This window comes from Bos indicus x Bos taurus, chromosome 26 (assembly GCF_003369695.1).
Source record: "Bos indicus x Bos taurus breed Angus x Brahman F1 hybrid chromosome 26, Bos_hybrid_MaternalHap_v2.0, whole genome shotgun sequence".
In the NCBI taxonomy this organism is placed as follows: domain Eukaryota; kingdom Metazoa; phylum Chordata; class Mammalia; order Artiodactyla; family Bovidae; genus Bos; species Bos indicus x Bos taurus.
This window is the reverse complement of record NC_040101.1, coordinates 36,480,459-36,497,140: the sequence shown is the minus strand read 5'-3', so window position 1 is coordinate 36,497,140 and position 16,682 is coordinate 36,480,459.

Sequence of the window (16,682 nt, the reverse complement as noted above, 5' to 3'; positions counted from 1 at the left end):
CGTCTGCAGTGATTTTGGAGCCCAGAAAAATAAAGTCTGACACTGTTTCCACTGTTTCCCCATCTATTTCCCATGAAGTGATGGGACCAGAGCCATGATCTTCGTTTTCTGAATGTTTGGATTTAAGCCAACTTTTTCACTATCCACTTTCACTTTCATCAAGAGGCTCTTTAGTTCCTCTTCACTTTCTGCCATAAGGGTGGTGTCCTCTGCGTATCTGAGGTTATTGATATTTCTCTGGGCAATCTTGATTCCAGCTTGTGCTTCTTCCAGCCCAGCGTTTCTCATGATGTACTCTGCATATAAGTTAAATAAGCAGGGTGACAATATACAGCCTTGACATACTCCTTTTCCTATTTGGAACCAGTCTGTTGTTCCATGTCCAGTTCTAACTGTTGCTTCTTAACCTGCATACAGGTTTCTCAAGAGGCAGGTCAGGTGGTCTGGTATTCCCATCTCTTTCTGAATTTTCCACAGTTTATCGTGATCCACACAGTGAAAGGCTTTGGCATAGTCAATAAAGCAGAAATAGATGTTTTTCTGGAACTCTCTTGCCTTTTCCGTGATCCAGTGGATGTTGACAATTTGATCTCTGGTTCCTCTGCCTTTTCTAAAACCAGCTTGAACATCAGGAAGTTCATGGTTCATGCATTGCTGAAGCTGGGCTTGGAGAATTTTGAGCATTACTTTACTAGCGTGTGAGAATGGTGCAATTGTGCGGTAGTTTGAGCATTCTTTGGCATTACCTTTCTTTGGGATTGGAATGCAAGCTGACCTTTTCCAGTCCTGTGGCCACTGCTGAGTTTTCCAAATTTGCTGGCATATTGAGTGCAGCACTTTCACAGCATCATTTTTCAGGATTTGAAATAGCTCAACTGGAATTGCATCACCTCCACTAGCTTTGTTCGTAGTGATGCTTTCTAAGGCCCACTTGACTTCACATCCTCCAACTAAAAAAATTAATTAAAAAAACACAAGACCTGCAAAAAAAAACCACAAAGGATAAATAGAAACAAGCCCAAAATAATCATAATATTGTCTATAGTCCACTAAAACATGGGCTGTATTTACTTTATGTGTCCACCGCTAGTAAAGTAATGCTCAAAATTCTCCAAGCCCAGCTTCAGCAATGCATGAACCGTGAACTTCCTGATGTTCAAGCTGGTTTTAGAAAAGGCAGAGGAACCAGAGATCAAATTGCCCACATCCGCTGGATCATGGAAAAAGCAAGAGAGTTCCAGAAAAACATCTATTTCTGCTTTATTGACTATGCCAAAGCCTTTCACTGTGTGGATCACGATAAACTGTGGAAAATTCAGAAAGAGATGGGAATACCAGACCACCTGACCTGCCTCTTGAGAAACCTGTATGCAGGTTAAGAAGCAACAGTTAGAACTGGACATGGAACAACAGACTGGTTCCAAATAGGAAAAGGAGTATGTCAAGGCTGTATATTGTCACCCTGCTTATTTAACTTATATGCAGAGTACATCATGAGAAACGCTGGGCTGGAAGAAGCACAAGCTGGAATCAAGATTGCCCAGAGAAATATCAATAACCTCAGATACGCAGAGGACACCACCCTTATGGCAGAAAGTGAAGAGGAACTAAAGAGCCTCTTGATGAAAGTGAAAGTGGATAGTGAAAAAGTTGGCTTAAATCCAAACATTCAGAAAACGAAGATCATGGCTCTGGTCCCATCACTTCATGGGAAATAGATGGGGAAACAGTGGAAACAGTGTCAGACTTTATTTTTCTGGGCTCCAAAATCACTGCAGACGGTGATTGCAGCCATGAAATTAAAAGACGCTTACTCCTTGGAAGGAAAGTTACGACCAACCTAGATAGCATATTCAAAAGCAGAGACATTACTTAGCCAACAAAGGTTTGTCTAGTCAAGGCTATGGTTTTTCCAGTGGTCACTTATGGATGTGAGAGTTGGACTGTGAAGAAGGCTGAGCGCCAAAGAATTGATGCTTTTGAACTGTGGTGTTGGAGAAGACTCTTGAGAGTCCCTTGGACTGCAAGGAGATCCAACCAGTCCATTCTAAAGGAGATCAGTCCTGGGTGTTCATTGGAAGGACTGATGGTAAAGCTGAAACTCCAGTACTTTGGCCACCTCATGGGAAGAGTTGACTCATTGGAAAAGACTCTGATGCTGGGAGGGATTGGGGGCAGGAGGAGAAGGGGAGGACAGAGGATGAGATGTCTGGATGGCATCACCGACTTGATGGACATGAGTTTGAGTAAACTCCAGGAGTTGGTGATGGACAGGGAGGCCTAGTATGCTGCGATTCATGGGGTTGCAAAGAGTCAGACACGACTGAGAGACTGAACCGAACAATTTGAGGATAATTGCTTTACAGTATTGTGGTAGTATTTACCATACATACATCAACATGAATCAGCCTCGAGTGCACGTGTCCCCCAATCCTGAACCCGCATTCCACCTCCTTCCCACTCCATCTTTCTGTGTTGTCCCAGAGCAACGGCTTTGAGTGCCCTGCTTCATGCATCCAATTTGCACTGGCCATCTATCTTACATATGGTAATATACGTGTTTCAATGCTATTCTCTCAAATCATCCCACCCTTGCCCTCTCCCACAGAATCCAAAAGTCTGTTTTTTACATCTGTGTCTCTTTTGCTTCCTTGCTTATAGGATTGTTGTTATCATCTTTCTAAATTCCATATATATGCATTAATGTCCTGTAGTGGTGTTTCTCTTTCTGGTTTACTTCACTTTGTACAATAGGCTGCAGTTTCATCCACCTCATTAGAACTAACTCAAATGTGTTCTTTTTTGTGAAATATATTTACAGAAAAATGCATACAACATAAAGGTGACAGTTTAACAAACAAACATCCAGGTCCAGAGAGAGAACATTACCAGAACTTTGGAAGCCCTCACATGACCCATATGTCACAAACACCTCTCTTCCCCATAGGTAGCCTCTATCCTGACGTTTATGGTAATAATTTCTGTGCTTTTCTTTATGGTTTTTAATTCCCTCAAATAGTTTAGATTTGCTTGATTATGATCATATGAGTTATTTTATATATCACAAACTTTATATATATATATTTATACCTATGTGTATATACATTGGAGAAGGCAATGGCACCCCACTCCAGTACTCTTGCCTGGAAAATCCCATGGACGGAGGAGCCTGGTAGGCTGCAGTCCATGGGGCCGCTAAGAGTCAGACATGACTGAGCGACTTCACTTTCACTTTTCACTTTCATGCACTGGAGAAGGAAATGGCAACCCACTCCAGTGTTCTTGCCTGGAGAATTCCAGGGATGGGGGAGCCTGGTGGGCTGCCGTCTATGGGGTCACACAGAGTCGGACACAACTGAGGTGACTCAGCAGCAGCAGCATGTGTATATACATGCACACACACACAGTATGAATTCTTTGATATATTGTGAGCTTTACAGCAGTGGCATATAAGTAAATTCTTTTGTGTTTAGCTTTCTTTTTTTCCCACATCATATTGTGAGATTGATCCTTACAACTCTACTTTCTTGAGTGTACCATGTTTTATTAATCCACTTCATTGTTGATACACATTTGGATCATTCAGAATTTGGGTCTGTTACAAACAGGTCTACTCTGAGCACACTTGTACAAGTTCATGTACAAGTGTGCATAAGCAGATTTGGGGTCTAACCTATGACTGGAATTGCTGGAGCCAAGGGTATATGCATATTTTCAAAATTACTAGGTGATTCAACATTGTTTTCCACAGCTGTTGGACTGTTTACACTCTCACCACTAGTGGATGAGTCTCCCCATTCATATACTTGGCAGTGTTAGATTTTTAAATGTTTACCCATCTAGTGAGTATATGACATTATATCATTGGACCTTTAATTTGCATTTTTCAGATTACTAATAGGTTTTATGCCTTTTCATATTTATATTTCCTAATTTATGACATGCCTAGTCAAATATTTCATGGGTTTTTCCATTGAGTATGCTATGTTTTTCTTACTAATGTGCAGGAGCTCTTTATGTGCTTTGAATATTAATCCTTTGTGGGTTGTAACTTTAATATAATTGACTTTATCAATATTTCATTTATGATTGGTATTTTTCTTTCTTCTTTTTCTTTTTTTTTTGCCACACCATGTGGCTTATGGGATTTTAGTTCCCTGACCAGGGATTGAACAAATTTGGGGCCGTAGCAGTGACAGTGTCAAGTCCTAATCACTGGGTCACAAGGGAACTCCCAGTCCTTTTTCATATTGAAAAATCCTTTCTACTCTGAAATTGTGAAGATATTCCAGCATTACCTTCTAGAAACATTGTTTCATCTTATACCCTAAGATTTATATTCCATCTATAACTGATTATGTGTCATGTATGGTTAGAGATCACACTTCATTTTTTTCTCACATTATTCAATGGATCCAGTACCATTTATTGAAAAATTTGCCCCTTTCCCAAACGTAGGTCCTTTATCAGGTGTGTAGATGTTTCTGTGCTCTCTCTTCTGTTTCATTGCTGTATTTGCGTCTTTTCACCAGGATCATTCTGTCTTGATATAGCCTTATAAAAATGTCATAGTAAGATTTTTATCCTCCATTCTTGTTCTTTTTCTTCAAGTGTCTTGGCTCCTCTTGAATTTTACTATCCATGTTAGGATCAGCTTATCAAGTTTCAAATATTTTAAAAATCTGTTGGAATTCTGTCTTAAATTGCATTAACCTACAAATCAGGTTTTTAGGAATTGATGTCATTATAAGTATTTCAATTTAATAATTTATTATATCATTTCATTTACCTAGATTTTCTAAACATCTGTCAGTAAAGTGTATAATTTAGAAAGGCCTTGTGCATCCTTTTTTTAGATATGCTTCTTTCAGCTTTCAAATATATAAAAAATGAAAAAAAAAAAGTACAATTAACACCTCTATTCCCATTATCTAGATTTAACAGCTATTCACATTTTGCCATGAGTATGTTATCTATCTAGATTTTTCAAATAAATTTATTTTAAAGTAATTACAGACGTCATGAAATTTCACCCTTAAATGCTAAAAGACTGTACTTTGTAAGAGTGATAGTCGCCTACAATATTGCAACCACACAACCACATCTGTGTGTGTATTCAAATTATCTAATTATGCTAAAAACAAATTATACTAAGTATCTTTTTCATTTTTTGTATATTCTCAAGTTAAGACCCAATCAAGATTCATGAGTTGCCTTTGTGCATTTAGCTGAAGAAATCTGACCAATAAGGTAACTGAGAGGGGCGTCCCAAGGTGGCGCTAATGGTAAAGACTCTACCTGCCAATCAGGAGATGCAAGAGACGTGGGTTCAATCCCAAGGTTGAGGCTATCCCTTGGAGGAGGAAATGGCAACTCCCTCCAGAATTCTTGCCTGGAAAATTCCATGGTCAGTGGAGCCTGGCGGGCTACAGTCAATGGGGTCGCAAAGAGTCCGACATGACTTAATGACTGAGCATGAAGGTAACTGAGATACAGTTGCCAGCTTCTATAGGTTTTCAGAGGCCAGAGAAAGTGTATGAAGCCAAAAATACAGCCAATTCATATAAAATATAATGAAACTAATACATTGAGAATTGATACCTTATCATTTATATGGTATTCTTCCCATACATCCATAACCCCAGTCTAAACAATCAAGGAATTCCCTGGTGATCCAGTGGTTAGAACTCAGCACTTTCACTGCTGGGCCCTGGATTCAGTCCCTGATTGAGCAGCTAATATCTCACCAGCCGTGGAGCATGGCAAAAAAAAAAAAAAAGAGAGAGAGAGAATAGACGAAATCAACTGAGAGACAGTCTACAAAAATACCTAAGTACTCTTCAAAAGTGTCAAGGTCATAAAAATAGGGAAAGATTGAGAAACCGTCACAGATTGAAAGACACAAAGGAGAAGTGAGAACTAAATGCAAGATCTTATCCTGACTCTGGTCCTGGAACAAAGAAAGAACATCAGTGGAAAAACTGGAAAAATCCCAAAGTTTGCACTTAATGGTATTGTGCCTATAATCATTTCTTAGTTTTGATAGATTTACTGTGTATGTAAGATGTTAATATGAGGTGAAGCTGAATGAAGGATGTGATGGAACTCTGTACTGTTTGCAACCTTTCTGTAAATCTAAAATTATTTCAAAATAAAATGTTAATAAAATTGAAATAAATTTGTAAATATTGGCTTAGAAGTGTGAAAAAGAAGCCTCTAAAGTTGAAACAATAATTATTCCATTAAAAGTGTATAGGCAGGAACTTCCCTGGTGGTCCAGTGGCTAATACTCTGAACTCCTAATGCAGGAGGCCTGGGTTCAATCCCTGGTCAGGGAACTAGATTCTGCATGCCGCAACTAAAGATCCTGCATCCTGCAAATAAGACCCAGTGCAGCCAAATTTAAAAAGAAAAGAAAACAAGAAAATAGATTTTTTTTAAAGTGTATGGGCAAAACAAAATGCCGTTTCATTAACTGTTAAGTTTTAGTAATGGTACCCCACTCCAGTACTCTTGCCTGGAAAATCCCATGGACAGAGGAGCCTGGTAGGCTGTAGTCCATGGGGTCGCTAAGAGTCGGACACGACTGAGCAACTTCACTTTCACTTTTCACTTTCATGCATTGGAGAAGGAAATGGCAACCCACTCCAGTGTTCTTGCCTGGAGAATCCCAGGGACGGGGGAGCCTGGTGGGCTGCTGTCTATGGGGTCGCACAGAATCGGACATGACTGAAGTGACTTAGCAGCAGCAGCAGCAGTACTCATAAGATTTTAATTTCAGTTGAAAAGAACTTGTAGTTAGATTTTCTCACTATAAAAAAAATTCCTGAGCATGCACGATAACCACCAAGAAATCATACCCTATCAGAAGTTAGTTAATCATAACCTAAATTTTTAAAAATGTAATTATTAAAAGTCCTTTCCAGATTTTTACAGCAAAAATATATATATATTTTTAAATGTGGCATAAGGTACCATCGAATATGTTTTTGATGTAATATATCCAAAAGCAAGATTCTGTTAAATTGTTAAGTAAGCCCTGAAGCAGATTAATTCTCCAATCCCTAGCATTTCCTGGAGTCTTCTATTTGGCACTGATTTATATAACTTTGGCAGGCAGGAAAGTTTATATAACTTCCTGGCAGGCAGGAAAGAATAAGCTAACTAGCAGAAGTAGAACCTAGTAAAAGGACCAGCCCTCCTTTTAAGAAGCTCGGAATGGCTTTGCAGTGGAAGGAAACACTGTTGTCCTTATCCTCAGGGATAAATATTTGAGGAGAGGCAGGTTAGGATACTTGGAAAGTAGTAACTTAAAGCTAAAGGGTAGAAAAGATGAGGGCTTGAGGGGTGTGACCTGGTCTCAGAGCTTCTCTCCTGACATCGGGGGATGCTGCGGAGCAAAGTCATGAGCGTTGAGATTCAGATTCCAGAGACAGCCATGAGCTGTGCTTCACTAGGGAGTGAGAGGGAAGGAGGAACTTTAAGACTGAAGACCTTTAAGTGGGAGACAGAGGCAGAAGTAGGGTAGGTGGTGTTTGGAGAAGCGAGGAGGTGCTCAGAAGCTGCCGGTCAGATTGACTTTACATCAACCTGGAGGGAGAGAGAGAGAGAGAGAGAGAGAGAGTGTGTGTGTGTGTGTGTGTGTTGGGTGGAGGTGATTCAGCGGCGGGAACATGAACTTGTGCTTTGGAGACCGCAGAGTTGCACACAAAGGTGGTTCGTGTGCTTACCTGCCATCACAACTGGCATCCGCACCATTAAGCCTTACCCTCTTCCTGTCACCTTTGGCCCAACAGTAGCCACTGGAGCACCCATTCAGCAGGCTGCTCCTGTCTTATGGGCTTAATTTTTACCAACTACATTGTCCCTAACAACAACCTTATGAGGTAGATTGTGTAATAACCCCCATTCGTAGAGGTTTCCCTCCTCATAGAGGGAGGGAAAGGAAACTGAGACACAGAAACATTAGGTAACTTGTTCTGGTTATACATGGCTAAGCTGGGATCCAAACCCAGGTAGTTTGGCTGTGAATTTTCCTGCCACACTCTATTGGAATGTATCCCTTACAACATGCTTTCCAGCCTCCACACACCCTGGAGACAAGTGCACCAGTATTGAGTCTGCTAAGATGTATCACAACCAGAGTCCTGAGACATCCCTGGTGGTCCAGTGGTTAAGAATCTGCCTGCCAATGCAGGGGACACTGGTTCAATACCTGGTCCAGGAAGATTCCATATGCCATGGAGCAGCTAAGTTTGCATGCCACAACCACTGAAGCTCTGGTACCTAGAGCCTGTGCTCTGCAACAAGAGAAGCCACTCCAATAAGAAGCCCACACTCTGCAACTAGAGAAAAGCCCACTAGCAGCAATGAAGACCCAAAGCAGCTGAAAATTAATTAATTAAAATATCCCATAATCACTTATTAAAAAAAAAAACAACAGCCCTGGATACCATCTGCTCTTAAGGACTTTATCCTCTGAGCTCTCCAGCTTCCTGCACCAGGAAGGCAAGAGTGACAGTTTCTGGTGGCCGCTGGCATTATCCCTGCACCTCATGGGGCTAACTCCTCTGTTCCTCTATCCCAGTGACCTCTCTTTGGACAATCCTTATTTTTTTCCCAGAGACAGGAAAGAAGAAAAGGATAGGAGATTTCTCCTTAGCTTCGCTCAAATACAAAAAGCTCACAGGGCCTCTTTTCCTTCTACAACCCAGTTTTAGATGTAAATATTTAAGATTCCAATCAATACTGTAAGAAAAACACTTAAGGAAAAATATTTCCTCCTGGAAAAATCGAGGAAGATTGAGTTAGAGTTAAGAGTAAATTCACACAGAGGGGTCAAACCTTTATTCATTAGTAATATGTCCATTTGTTCAACAAATATTTGAGAGTCTACAAGTACCAGGCATCAGCCAAAGAGCTTCAGTGGAGAATAAGCCGAAGTTCCAACATGATGCAGCTCGCAGCTAGTGGAAGCCACATGCCAGGTTTCACATGTCTATCATCCCCTGCTTTCAACAACTCTAGGAGTTTGGCTTCTGAGCTTCTTTTACAGTTGATGAAACTGAGGCTTAGAAGAATTAAAAACGTGAACCAGGATTCAAACCCAGTGTCTCTGAGCCCGCCTTCCTTTCCAACTGCACCTCAGCTGAGAGCACACCTTTTGCAATTTCATGATCCTCACCATTTTCGTCAAGTAAACTCAGGCTCCAGTCTAGGTGAGTAGCCTTGGGTCTGCCTGGACAGTGAGGCAAAAGGAATAGAGAAAGAAGAATATTTCTGTGAGAGGAGAGATTTAGCAAAACATCTAGACAGGAGGAGCAAAATAAAAGAAGGTAACAAGGAGGATTTAACAGAAGAGAAATGAAGATGGAGTCATAATATCTTATTTCAATTCCAGTTATACGGAGTCCTGCTGCTGCTGCTGCTAAGTTGCTTCAGTCATGTCCGACTTTGTGACACCCCATAGACAGTAGCCCAGCAGGCTCCCCCCGTCCCTGGGATTCTCCAGGCAAGAACACTGGAGTGGGTTGCCATTTCCTTCTCCAATGCATGAAAGTGAAAAGTGAAAGTGAAGTTGCTCAGTCGTGTCCGACTCTTAGCGACCCCATGGACTGCAGCCTACCAGGCTCCTCCGTCCATGGGATTTTCCAGGCAAGAGTACTGGAGTGGGGTGCCATTGCCTTCTCCATACAGAGTCCTAGGTATTATCAAATGGCAGTTTTCAAATTGGCACACACAGAGGGTCCATTGTTGAGATCTGCTTGCTGAAATGCTTCTTCAAGAATTATTTCAGTTGATAACTAGAGTGCTTTTTAGAACTAAAATACTATTTTTAGTGTTTAATTATAGAGTTTTACCTATGACAGATGCTATTTTTAAATAACTTAATGTATAGTGTATCTAAATATCATTCCTTTAAAAACTACCTGGAAGTGACTAAGTCTACTTGGTGGGGGAAGGTGGGAAGAGCAGATAAATTATCTTATAACATTTGGCATCATTATATTATCATTATTCAAGACAACTGGAGGAGCTAAATTTAAGACAGGAATGAATCTGATCTTCTCCAAGTATTAACTTACTTAAATATATTTTCTAAAGCAAACCTAGAACAAATCTTAAACCTTGCTTATATTTTCTAAAGCAAACCTGGAACCATCCTAAACTTGTGTTTACTTTTATGGAAACCATAATTCCTCATCAAAATGCTTGATAAGCAAGTGTTCCCCAGTCATTCTTCTGCAAGAGGTTTGATTCACTCAGGCACATGTGCATTTATTCAGCAAACCCTTACGGGAAGTCTACTTGGTGCCAGGTATGATGCTAACTACAAAGATGATATTTCCTCTCTGCAAGAAGCTGACAGGAAATCACAGCACAATGGAGAAAGCACGATGACAGAGGAGATAGGTGTCAACAGGGAAGGGTGGGCAAATAGAATAGGTTTCTGGAGGTGGTGAGAGATGGCCGGAGTATTAATGGTTGAATTGATGTCTATGTGTGTATGTGAGAGAGAGAGTCAGAGAGATGAAGGGAGGAAAAGGGGTGGCGAGAGAGAAAAAGATCTGAAACAGAGTTAGACAAATCCATGTGATGAGCAGTGTCAACTTCAAACCACTTCATGTGGGTGAGAGATCACGTGGGAGGCGGAACAGTCGAGCAGGCCCCAGCCCAGAGAGCCCCATTTGCTGTGTTAACAACTAACATCTACCAAGTGCTCATGACATGCCAGATGCTATTCGAAGCATTTTATTTAGTCTCATTTAATCCTTCCACCACTGCATCTTATGAAGTAAGTGCTATTTTACCATCCCCATATTACAGGTGAGAAAGTGTGTTAGTGTTAGTCGCTCAGTCGCATCCGACTCTTTGTGACCTGATGGACTGTAACCCTTCAGGATCCTCTGTCCATGGGATTTCCCAGGCAAGAATACTGGAGTGGGCAGCCATTCCCTTCTCCATGGGATCTTCCTGACCCAGGGATTGAACCCTCGTCTCATGTATTGAGGGCAGATTCTTTACCATGAAGGCCAGATGAGAAAACTGAGGCCTAATTTGGTTAAGTAGTTTGACCAGTTCTCACAGTATGCAGAGCTGAGATCTGAACACAGACAATCTTCCTCTAGAGTCCATGGTGGTTTTGGCTGGGACAGGCAACTTATGGGATGTTACTTCCAAACCAGGGATTGAACCCACGCCCCTGCAGTGGAAGCATGGGATCCTAACCACAGGACCACCAGGAAGTTCCTAGAGTCAATGCTTTTAACTCCTTAACCCAGGCCTTCGTGGCAGTGGGAACTCATTACAGATACATTTTGCAGCAGGGGAACAAAATGACTGAATTGCATACCAATTCTCTGAATACAAATGGAATATTTAATAACCCAATAGACTTAAATTTTATAAGGAGCTAAAACAGACAGAACATTCACTGCGCGGAGAGCTGCCCTCTCCAAAGAGGACACCCCCTGAATCAAGAAGTGAATTAGGAAGCATCACTGACTGGATAATGAGAATCCTCCTAACATAACATTAGGCAGTCAGAAGAAATCTGCTCCGCTTGCCCCTGAATTGGCTTTCAAATTGTCACTTACTAATAGGACTGTTATAGTCTCAGCTAGATGCTGAGAGGGTCTCTCTATTGACCAATGTAAAATGCAGCCCATTCTGGCTGGAGATGAACTTTAATCCAGGGAAGACCAGTGACTGGGACTGTGCTGTAAAATAATGCTTTTGATGCCTGTTAAGGAATATTGATAATGGAAAGGAGAGTAAACAGTTTGTTTCTTCACCGTAGTCTAGGGCAGAGGAGACTGCCATTCATTCATTCATTGAACAAATATTTATTTATTATTTGAATTCTTTTTTTTTTTTTTTGGCCACACTGTGCAGCTTGCAAGGAGATCCAACCAGTCCATTCTGAAGGAGATCAGCCCTGGGATTTCTTTGGAAGGAATGATGCTAAAGCTGAAACTCCAGTACTTTGGCCACCTCATGCGAAGAGTTGACTCATTGGAAAAGACTCTGATGCTGGGAGGGATTGGGGGCAGGAGGAGAAGGAGACGACAGAGGATGAGATGGCTGGATGGCATCACTGACTCGATGGACGTGAGTCTGAGTGAACCCCGGGAGTTGGTGATGGACAGGGAGGCCTGGCATGCTGCAATTCATGGGGTCACAAAGAGTCAGACACGACTGAGCGACTGAACTGAACTGAACTGTGCAGCTTGCAGGATCTTAGTTCCCAGACCAGGGATTGAACACGGGCCCCCCAGCAGTGAAACCATGAGTTCCAATCACCAGACCCCCCCCCACCCCCCCAGGGAATTCCCTGAACTTAATTTCCTAATTTGTTCAAGCACTGTGATGGTAGGTGCTATGGATACAGGAGTGAGCAAAATCAGACAGATTCCTCGAGGAGTCTACAGTGAAGCAAGGGAAAGGGGCACCAATGAAAGAATCACTCACGATTCAATGTGCAACTATAACTGGAGTGAAGCCTTTGAAGAAATTTGAGGTAAAGAGAAGAAATCGCTTTCTCTGTGAGGCAGGAAGCCTTCCCTTAGGCAGTGAGGACTGAGCTGAGATCTGGGAGATGAGCAATTGTACGAGCATTCCAGACGGGTGGAACCTCCTGTGAAAAGACACTGAGGCAGGAATAAGAGGTGTCTCATGTGGGGGTTTGAGACTAGGTTGAGGAGATCAGTTTAGACCTTCAAGGCCTGAGAGGATACACTGGGGATTTGGTGCTTTATGCCGAGAAGAAACTGCAGGTCAATAAAACGTTTAAGGATTTTCACTGGGGAACATGATATGATTAGATCTACCCTATTAATGAGATCCTGGATCATCTTCACTAGTATTATTCTGGATTCTTTTTCTGGGAGATTGCCTATATCCACTTCATTTAGTCATTTTTATGAGGATTTATCTTGTTCCTTCATCTGGGACATAATCCCATTTCTTTTCATTTTAGCTAGCTTTCTGTGATTGAGGTGTCAGTTCTGAAGGCTGCTGGGATTGTAGTTGTTATTTCTTCTGTCTGCCCTCTGATGGATGAGACTAAGAGGCTTGTGCAAGCTTCTTGATGGGAAGGACTGGCTGTGGGGAATACTGGGTCTTGCTCTGGTGGGCAGGGCCATGATCAGTAAAACTTTAATCCAATTGTCTGATGATGGGTGCTGCTGCCCTCCCTCCCTGGCAGTTGTTTGGCTTGATGCAACCCAGTCCTGGAGTCTACAGGCTCTTTGGTAGGGCTATTGGTGACCTCTAAGAGGACTTCCTAAGTGGCTCAGATGGTAAAAAAATCTGCCTGCAATGTGGGAGACCCAGGTTTGATCCCTGGGTTAGGAAGATCCCTTGGAGTTGGAAATAGCAACCCACTCCAGTATTCTTGCCTGGAGAATTCCATGGACAGACCCACTCCAGCATTCTTACCTAGAGAATTCCATGGACAGAGGAGCCTGGCAGGCTACAATTCCACAGGGTGACAAAGAGTCGGACACAACTGAGCAACTAATGCACACTTCAGAGGCCTTACACCGAGAGGCATCTCCCAGGACTGCTGCTGCCAGTGCCCCCGTCCCCATGGTGGGCCACTGCCAACACATGCTTCTGCAGGAGACCCTCACTCACAGGTAGGTCTGGCTCAGTCTCCTGTGGGGTCACTGCTCTTTTCCCCTGGTTCCTGGTGCATGCAAAATTTTGTTTGTGCCCTCCAAGAGTCTCCATTTCCTCCAGTCCTGTGGATGTTTTATAATCAAATCCCCCTGGCCTTCAGAGTTAAATTCCCTGGGGATTCCCAGTCCCTTGGCTGTGTCCCCAGTCTGAGAAGCCTGATGTGGTGCTTAGAATATTCACAATAGGTTCTAGGTCCTTCCATAATCAAGGACCTGCTATGTAGCACAGGGAGAACTTTGGTATTATTGTTCTCCAGTTTGTGGGTTCCCCACCTGGCCGACCTAGGATTTGATTTTATCATTATTGTGCCCTTCCTACTGTTTTGTTGTGACTTCTCCTTTGTCCTTAGGAGTGGGGTATCTTTTTTTGGTCTTCCAGTGTCTTCCTGTTTATGGTTGTTTAACAGCTAGTTGTGGTTTTGGTGCCCCGGCAGGAGAAAATGAGTGCACATCCTTCTACTCTGCCATTTTGAACCAATCTAGATATACATTAAAAAAAAAATAACTCTGCAGATTGGACTGGAAGGAGGCAAAAGTTTACTAGGTTCTTCTCTTACTGCATTTAAAGAACATTTATTGAGCACAGGCCAGAACTGTCCAGTAAAAGCATAGTATTAAAAAATAACATAAGCCAAATATTTTGAATTTTCTAAGTTACAGTAAAGAAAGTAAAAAACAATAGTAAAATTGATTTTAATATATTTTATTTGACTCAATATATCTAAAATATTATTATCTCAACATGTAACAATATTAAAAAGCTTAGTCTTTGAAATCTACTGTGTATTTCACATATCTCAATTGGAACACAAAATATTCATCAGAAATATTTCATCTGTATTTATCTTTCATAAAATTTACAGTTAAAAAAAAATAGGCTTACACCCCAATGTTCACGGCAGTACCATTTACAATAGCCAATACATGGAAGCAACCTAAAGGTCAATCAACAGATGAATGCATGAATGCGTAAAGAAGAGCCCAGGAGCCATAACTACTGAAACTCACAGGCCCTAGAGCCTGTGCTCTCGCATAAGAAAAGCCACAATGAGAAGCACTGCAACTAGGGAGTGGCCCTTACTCACGGCAACTAGAGAAAAAGCTCACACAATGAAGACCAGCACAGCCACAAATAAAAATAAATAAGTAAAATTATATAAAAAACTATCCATTTTAAATTTATTTATATTTATTTTTCTTAATATGAAGAACATTTTTCTCTATTGAAGTTGACTTACAATGTTTCAGGTGCACAGCAAGATGAGTCAGTTGTATGTGTGCACATATATTATTTTTGAAATTATTTTCCATTGTAGGTTATTATAAGATATTGACTATAGTTCCCTGTGGGAATACAGTAAACCTTTGCTGCTTGTTGCATATCTATTTTTAAAAATTAGAAATCTAGCATTCTATTCATACTAAGTCAAACAGGTAGAATCAAAATGTCATAAATTTTTTAGTTAGGCAAAAATTCATGTTTTCTAAAACATATATTATACATATTATTTATATGTGTGTATACAAAAACTTTCTAATATGCTTGGTAAAGGCTTGAGAAACAACATCAAAAAAAAAAAAAGAGAGAAAAGATGGAGAATTTGGAAAACATAAGCTAAATGAAATGAGAGTACTGAATATGACATAGAAACAGTGAAACCAACCAGATAAAAGTAAAAGATCATCACACAGTCCAGTTGTTTTTGAACAAGCCTGCTCATTAGAAACATAACTGGAGCTTTGGAGGAAAAAAAGCAATACCTGGACATTTGTATTTTTCAAAAAATTCAAGATAATTCTGATATGCATCTGGGTTTTAAAAAGTGATTACAAGTTTTTCTATTAAATGGTAGTCTTAGTGATATAGAATTCTATTATTTTTCTGTTGACCAATCATGATACAATGGTATGAAATGAATAATAGTTACATAATCACAATAATAAAAGATGTTTATCAGTTTTCACAATAGCTAGACAAAAAATAAAAATAATTATGATTGTAAACCATAATGGGAACATGATTAGTCTAACAGTATAAAATAATTACATACAATTTGAGGGGTCAAGCAGAGTGATATGGTAAGTGGAAGTGCGTACACGCACATGTTTTCATCCACCCAGCCAGTCTATGTCTTTTGGTTGGTGCATTTAATCTATTTAGATTTAAGGTAATTATTGATATATATGATAGTATTACAATTTTCTTAAATGTTTTGTGTTTATTTTCTGTAGGTCTTTTCCTTCTCTTGTATTTCCTTCCTAGAGAAGTTCCTTTGGGATTTGTTGTAAAGCTGGTTTGGTGGTGCTGAATTCTCTTAACTTTTGCTTGTCTGGAAAGTTTTTGATTTCTCCATCAAATCTGAACGAGAGTCTTACTGGGTAGAATATTCTTGGTTGTAGCTTCTTCACTTTCACCACTTTAAATATACTGTGTCATTTCCTTCTGGCCTGTAGAGTTTCTGTTGAGAAATCAGCTGATAGGTAGGCCAATGAGCCTCCTGCCTACTCCTCTTTCTCAGGGGGTCCCCAGTCATGGGGGAAGTCCCTGCCAAAAGAAGGGGTCCTGGGGAGCAGATGTGTAACTGGGGTGTCTGGCCCAGCAGGCCCAGGCACCAGACCCCTGTCTATCAGGTGCCTCCCTCTTCACACAGTTCCTACCAATTCCTGTCTTTTCTCTCCCCATTTGACACCAAGCTGAGCAGTCAGACCTTTCTCTCTCTCATCCAAGACATTTATAAATTTCTAGGGAGACTAATTTTGCCCTTGCTTTCACCTCTAGGCAATGCATAGAATCCACAGCTTCACTAATCGTTTGCCTCAACTTCCTCCCACTCTTAATTCCATTTGATAATACAACAGATATGAAAGAGCCCGATTCTAATTTTTCCATCAGAAATGTGAGCTCCTTGGAAGCACAGACCAAACGTTATCTTCTTGCCTTTTCTTTTATTCTTTAAAATTCTCTACATGGTTTCTCATCCACTCTATTTGACATAGGAG